The following is a 7,574-nucleotide window of genomic DNA, read 5'->3' on the forward strand; positions in this document are numbered from 1 at the left end:
GCGAGAAAAATAGTGTTTTACGGGTGTGAGGGGGGAAAGGTTCAGTTTGTAGAAGGCTTGAGGTATTGTCTTGGACACCGCCCTGGACATCTCAGGTAAAAACCCTCCACCATTGAGAACATTTGCAGGGAACGCTGCTGTCAGAGAGCAGCAGCAATCAAGGATCCACATCACCCGCTCTGTTCTCACTGCTCCCATCAGGAAAGAGGGAAAGCCATGTTCAGGAACAGCTGCTACCCCTTCACCACGAGACTCAACACACATTCAGGGACTCATTTAAAGACTCTCCCTTTTGCACTTTGAATTTTTTCTCTCTCTATTGCAGTTTGTTTTCATTTCCACATTTTCAGAGATTTCAAGTAGATGAGTCCAGTTGGGGAAACTTGGTTTTGGTCTATATAATGGTTACTTTTAACTCCTTTTATTGTTCATTTATATTAGTGTCTGGGCCCCTATTTGGTCCAGGTACAGCTGACAGACCTTTACCAAACGGTCACGTTTATGTGATTTTTTTTTTCCGTAGGTAACTGCAGTTCATTTCCACAGCCCAGCGTGCTATCGGACATCCAGTTGATCGTGATACATCTCTTCGCGAAGGCCAGTGCTATTTTTATAAATGAGATTCGATATTTGGTCAAGTTGTCGCTTGTTTCAGTGAAGAGATTGCTCCAGGTCTCACGTGGAGGTCACTGCTGTGATCGTGGTTAATTTTTCTGCGCTTTCTTGCCAAAATGGCCTCACTTTCACGCACGGCAACGTAGAAAAGTTTAATGAAGCTCATCATCCCATTGGCCTTCATAACTATCCTATCAACCTGAGCGGCAACCTTGAGGGATGTTTGGATTTGAACCCCAAAGTCCCTCTGTTTATCCTCACTCATGTAACCGACTGGGAACCTTGTACCCAGCCTTCTGGTTTGTCCTTCCAAAATGCATCACCTCACACTTACCTGGATTGAAATCCTTATCCTTCGACAACCTTCAGCTTCATCCACAACTCCTCCAACCTTCACATCATCTGCAGACATACTGACCCATCTTCTGCCTCTTCATCCAGGTCATTTATAAAAATCATCAAGAGCAGGGGTCCCAGAACAGATCCTTGTGGCACTCCACTCCTCTCTGCTTTCTTCCAACAAGACAATTTTTTATCCACAGCCAAAGTTACCCTGATCCTTTGCCAAATTGCTTTCTGATGAGTCTCGTCAAATTCTTGCTAAAATCCATGTAGACCACATCTACCACACGACCCTCATTCATTTCCTTTGTTACCCCACTCAAATAAAACTCATTTAGACTCATGAGGCATGACCTTCCCATCACAAAGCCATGCTGACTGTCATTGAGAAGTCTGTACTTCTGCAAATGCTCATAGATCCTATACTGGTCTATAATTCCCAAGATTCTCCCCATTACCTTTTCTAAACAAGGCGACTGCATTTGATGGTTTGCGCTGGATTTTGGGGGCAGGGGGCTGGGTGTTTGTGGGCAAGGGCTGGGTTTGTGGGCTGTAGGGGACTCAGGGAATTCTCTTTTCCTCTTAACTGCAAGGAACACTATGTCTAACTTCCTGCTGATGTGACTCTGTCTGCTTTATGACTGAATGAAGTGAATTTTGTGTAATATTGCACTTTATACCATGACAATCAATTGAATTTTGATCTTGGCATGTTTGGAAGAATGTTCTTCGTGACAGTAACCCAGTTTCAATCTGTCACCATGTAAGGGGTTTGAGTGTTTTTTTTTTCTCACCCTTGTTGAAGTCGATTTCCTGTCAAGGTACAAAAAGGTACAGTAACAAACCACAAACTCTAAAACACAGTCTTTATTGAGTCATGCCAGTAAGAATGAGGGGTACCAGTGGTGGGTGAACAGACTCACCTCACTATCAATGTTTGAACGGGAGTTAAAGAACACAGTCACATGGTAGAGCTTTTAAGACATTTTCCTGCCAACAAATTGGATAACATTTCTTGGAAGGTATTAGTACAGCTTCTGCTTTACATTTTGCACATCCTCTTCCTCAAGACATAGAAAGGATTTGTTGTTGGCAATTTAATCTCATGTGCCCATTATAATTAAGAACATTCTTCTGGTCTACAAAATTTCAACAGAAATCTGGAAGGGTTGCTCACAGTCCACATTGGTAATCATTCTCTGCCTGTCTGATTTCTGGTTTCCAATTTACACATGTAAATGTCTAATTTCATAGGAATTTTTAATTCTTGAAGTTGACAATGGTGGCTAACAGTTCAAAGCAGAAACTGCCATTCTGGGACTGAGTGGTGCTGAAGGCTTATTGCAGCCTTTGGATCAGGCCTGATGAGCCTCCTTCAGGTGGCCAGAATACCCCCGATGTAAAGTCACATATTCTACCTGAATGCGGCTGTAAGGAGGCCATGTGAAAGAGCCTGATGCGGCTCGGAAGAGTACTTACCAATCTTCCTTCGGGAGGTATGATCTCCGTGTCTGAGCAATTCCCTCGAGGAACCTGAATGCAGCCGCCTGATGATAATCAGTCAGGGACCCAAATCCCCGCGCCTGACAGCCCCCCTCCTCATGCCCGACAACCCACCCTTCCCACGTCCGACAGCCCCATTCACCTCACCCGAGAGCCCCCATCACCGCACCCGACACCACCCATCACTGCTGCCTGACAGCCTCCTCTGCCCCAACATCCTGTGCCAGCCGCACCTGCCCTGATGTCCTGCGCTGACAGGAACTGGAGTGCGCTCTGAGGCGCCTCTCCTGCAGCTGTCCCTTTCAGGCTGCCATCTGAAAGAACATTCCATAGGGCTGTTTCTGCTTCTGCAGACTGATTCTTGACGTAGAATGCAGCTGAAAGTGGCTCCAGCTGTAGTCAATTCGCACTATTGTTTTAGAGATGAGGCAGGCATTAGGATATGAGACTCAGTCGAGGAGTTGAGAATTTATTCCTGTCTGAAATGTCCTTGGTCACTCTCTCTCCTAGCTTCCTGGCAAAATCTGTGTGATGATGTCTTCATCGCAATTATCAGAACAAGATCCAGCTAATATTCGGCACCCTTCATCAAATTGGAAAGTGAATGGGGGGATTTTTGTGGTCAGGGCTTAATATGACACAGAATGATGCAGGTCTATGTGGATTCAGTTGAAATGAGAGGGCAGATAACCTCTAACTGATCCCCCAACAAACCCACGTCTTATTACCCTCAACCTTCAATACCTGACACTCCCCCAATACTAATCCCCCAAATGGCACAAGGTTGAACTGAGTCCTTTCAGGGTGAGAGGCAGAAGAGTGGCCTTTGTTCTGTACAAGGGCCAACAGATGCCAAGGACCGATCACCTCAAGGAGTGAACGAGGATTTAGAATAGGTTTTCCCCAACACAGAATAAAGTAGGAGCAGGAGGCTGTTTCTCCCTGTGAGCCCATTCTGCCTTTAGGTGAAGGACCACCAGAATGAGGAATAAAGAATGAAGCTGGAGGAACTCAGCTGGTTAGGCAGTGTCCATGGAGAGAGATGGTCAGTTAATGATTCAGGTCCGTACACAGACTGAAGCGAGAAGGGGAGCTGGCACAAAATTGGGAGGGCCTAGTGCCTCGGAAGCCACAGAGCATCACAAGACCACCCGACAGGCTGAACCTGTGATGGACACTATGAACTATGTATGTCATAAAGTACAGTATGTGCTCTGTGTCGCCCCATCACCTCGTTGGGTTTTATCTCAAAGAAGTGGTGAAAGGCTTTGATATAGATGTATGGACTGGCCAGTCCATATCTACCTGACCTTCTCCAACCTCTCCCTTAGCTCCACCCTGGATTTCCCGGACTTGCCCCCTCTTGCTTCTGTTCATGGAACCTGGCCCAGTCGTGTATCAGTAATGCTCAGGTTTTTGGTCATTGAAGGTGTTTAATCACTCCATCCTATTTGACGTGATTATTGTGTGCACCACAATGCTGATCCCAAAGGCTTTGGGCAATGTGTACACCTGGTGTAACTGTGCCCAAACTGTCTGGGCTGCACACGTAGATGAGGAATCGAACTCCCACTTTGAGTTGACTCAGAGAATTAATGAAGGACACAGAGTTTCACCAAACCACACACCAACTCTCTTTCGTTCTTATATGCAAGATTCTTTGCACAAAACAGAGAGAGAGTTATTGATCGTATTTACACCAGCTTGACTTCAAGTCACAAGATAGTCTCGCGAGCCATTTACTTGGATGATGGCTCGCGTGGCAGCACCCACTCCTGGCGTCTGTGGGTCACTCTGATTAGGGCGTCCGAGCAATGCCAGCATAAATGTTGCCAATATTTAGGAGAAATGTTGCCAAATTAAGGAATGGTTGTGGTGTTTTGGAGAATTTGTGTACAATGGTTGTTTTGGGAGAAGTGGAGGTTCTAATAAACAAAAACTGAAGGTTGTGTTTTGAAGGAAAGTATGGAGTGTTTTGCTAAAAAGGGACAAAAGTTGTATTTTTCAAACTATGTCCTGTTTTTGGGTCAAAACCGACATCTTTGCTGTGCAAAAATGTGTGCAATTTTCATTTCAAAAGCCAAAACTGATATTTACAAATTGGGGTTGAAAAAAACATCTGTGCTTTGTAAAATATGAGACAATAAGATACAGGAGCAGAAGTAGGCCATTTCGCCCATTGTGTCCATTCCATCATGAACTGATCCATTCTCCCACTCACCTTTAATACCTTGACTATTCAAATATGTCACGGAGTTGTGTTAACCTTTAATATTAATTTAATATTTCTCGTATATAAAAATGTCTTAGTAAATTAAATTACTGAGGTAAAATATTGTACCTGTATTCTTGATGAGTTAGCTTGGATGTTTCCAGGTGTACAGAACCCATACCACTTGGGAACATTAAAGCATAAACTGTGTCTGGGGCTCGAGAAAAATTTTTTCAATTGGTTTGTTTTGCCTCAAGAAATGAAATCAGATCAGGGAAAGAATTTTATGTCAGATGTATTTCAACCGTTAGTTTATAAACAAGGAGCTCAACAAATTGCATTGTCAGGATTTAAATATGGCGGTTCGGAAATTATGTAAAGATAAAATGCCCAGGGTTTCTTAGGAAAAATTGACTTGGAAATATGAGTTGGTGGGGGGGCGGGGTGTGGTTTGTGTCTTCCGCATTTTAAGAATTTTGAAAAGCAGCTCAATTAAGATTTATAAATATATTGTATAATTTAGATGATATTCCAGCTTGGGTTTCTGTTGAATTTAATGCAATAGGGAATACGGATCCCCAAGATTTTATTTACAAATGGAATCCTAAGCTTTATTTGGAAGTGGGGAATCATCTATTTTGAAACATTTGATTGAGTTGATAATGAAATTGGCATGAAAGGTTTAATATTGAAATAGGCATTTTCCTTCTTCAATAGACAACCAATCCTGGAAGATTTGGAGATGGAAGGGTATTAAGAAAATTAGTTTTGAGGATGTGAGATTGAAATCTTTGAAAGAATTATCTTGTTATTACCAAGTTAAAGCTTTTTTATCTGTAAAAATAGGTCTTACTTTGATGTTACCTAATCAAAGTGAATTAGAATTACTGATTTGTTATCCTACTGGAAATAAATTTATTTCAGTAATGTATAACTTGCTTCAATCTAAGGCCCCCAAAACTGGAGTGAATAAATCTAGATGAAGATGGGAAATAGATTTAAATTCTCAAATAAGCGAAAAGGATCGGATGGATTTGTGTAAATAATATGACTATGATATAGGTTGGTTCAATATAATTTTTTACATCAGTTCTATTTGACTCCACAAAAATCAAATAGATTAAATCCTGCCGTATCGGATTAATGTTTTCGATGTGCACCTGAGATTGGAAAATTTTTGCATTCAACTTGGCAATGTCCTAAAGTTAGACAATTTTGGATTGGGGTACGTAATTTTCACAGGCCTTCATGTTATTTTTACCGAGTAATATTAAGCTCACACCAAGACACAAGAGCAACTTGTCCGTGAACTACTCTTTGCAGACGATGCCGCTTTAGTTGCCCATTCAGAGCCAGCTCTTCAGCGCTTGACGTCCTGTTTTGCGGAAACTGCCAAAATGTTTGGCCTGGAAGTCAGCCTGAAGAAAACTGAGGTCCTCCATCAGCCAGCTCCCCACCATGACTACCAGCCCCCCACCATGACTACCAGCCCCCCCACATCTCCATCGGGCACACAAAACTCAAAATGGTCAACCAGTTTACCTATCTCGGCTGCACCATTTCATCGGATGCAAGGATCGACAACGAGATAGACAACAGACTCGCCAAGGCAAATAGCGCCTTTGGAAGACTACACAAAAGAGTTTGGAAAATCAACGAACTGAAAAACCTCACAAAGATTAGCGTATACAGAGCCGTTGTAATACCCACACTCCTGTTTGGCTCCGAATCATGGGTCCTCTACCGGCATCATGCTTCCACCAGCGTTGTCTCTGCTCCATCCTCAACATTCATTGGAGCGACTTCATCTCCAACATCGAAGTACTCGAGATGGCAGAGGCCGACGCTGCTGAAGATCCAACTGTGCTGGGTAGGTCACGTCTCCAGAATGGAGGACCATCGCCTTCCCAAGATGGTGTTATATGGCGAGCTCTCCACTGGCCACCGAGACAGAGGTGCACCAAAGAAGAGGTACAAGGACTGCCTAAAGAAATCTCTTGGTGCCTTCCACATTGACCACCGCCAGTGGGCCGATATCGCCTCAAACCGTGCATCTTGGCGCCTCTCAGTTTGGCCGGCAGCAACCTCCTTTGAAGAAGACCGCAGAGCCCACCTCACTGATAAAAGACAAAGGAGGAAAAACCCAACACCCAACCCCAACCCACCAATTTTCCCTTGCGACCGCTACAACCGTGTCTGCCTGGCCTGCATCGGACTTGTCAGCCACAAACGAGCCTGCAGCTGACGTGGACATTACCCCTCCATAAATCTTCGTCCGCGAAGCCAAGCCAAAGAAAGATTAAGGTTATGAGGCCAAAATTAAATTGAAATATTTATCACATTGAATTTGTGTCAATTGCTTCAGCAGTTGCTCGGAAATGTATAGCTGTAGCGGCACACATCGAGACGCAGTCGAATCGGCTCTGCACTGTTACGGCCGCAGCAGCAGTGTAGCCGTGTCAAGATGGTACTGCTGGGCGCATCTTCTCCCCAGCTCAAACGGGCCATGCAGATGCACTTGGCTGCGTCGTTACATCACCGCCCCTGTGTGGGCGGCACTTACGGGCCACCTGATAAGGTGCAGCATGGGAATTTTCCAATATAAACTGTTGGAAGTGCAAGCGACTAACAGAGTCATCTCCTTATTTCATTTCTCCTTGTAGCTACCGCTACAATTGGTGACCCCGACGAGTCCAGACGATTCTGGACTCCACACCATGGATGCTGCAGCAGTCAACGCAGTGGCTATGAAATTGCCAACCTCTGGACGCTTCGCCCACGCACTTGGTTCAGGCAAGCGGAAGCACGATTTCACCTCCGGCAGATCACGTCTGACTCGACAACGTTCTACCATGTCGTCAGTTCCCTGGACCAAGAGACCGCGGCCAGGGTGGACGACCTG

The sequence above is a fragment of the Narcine bancroftii genome, unplaced genomic scaffold, assembly GCF_036971445.1.
Source record: "Narcine bancroftii isolate sNarBan1 unplaced genomic scaffold, sNarBan1.hap1 Scaffold_115, whole genome shotgun sequence".
Lineage (NCBI taxonomy): Eukaryota > Metazoa > Chordata > Chondrichthyes > Torpediniformes > Narcinidae > Narcine > Narcine bancroftii.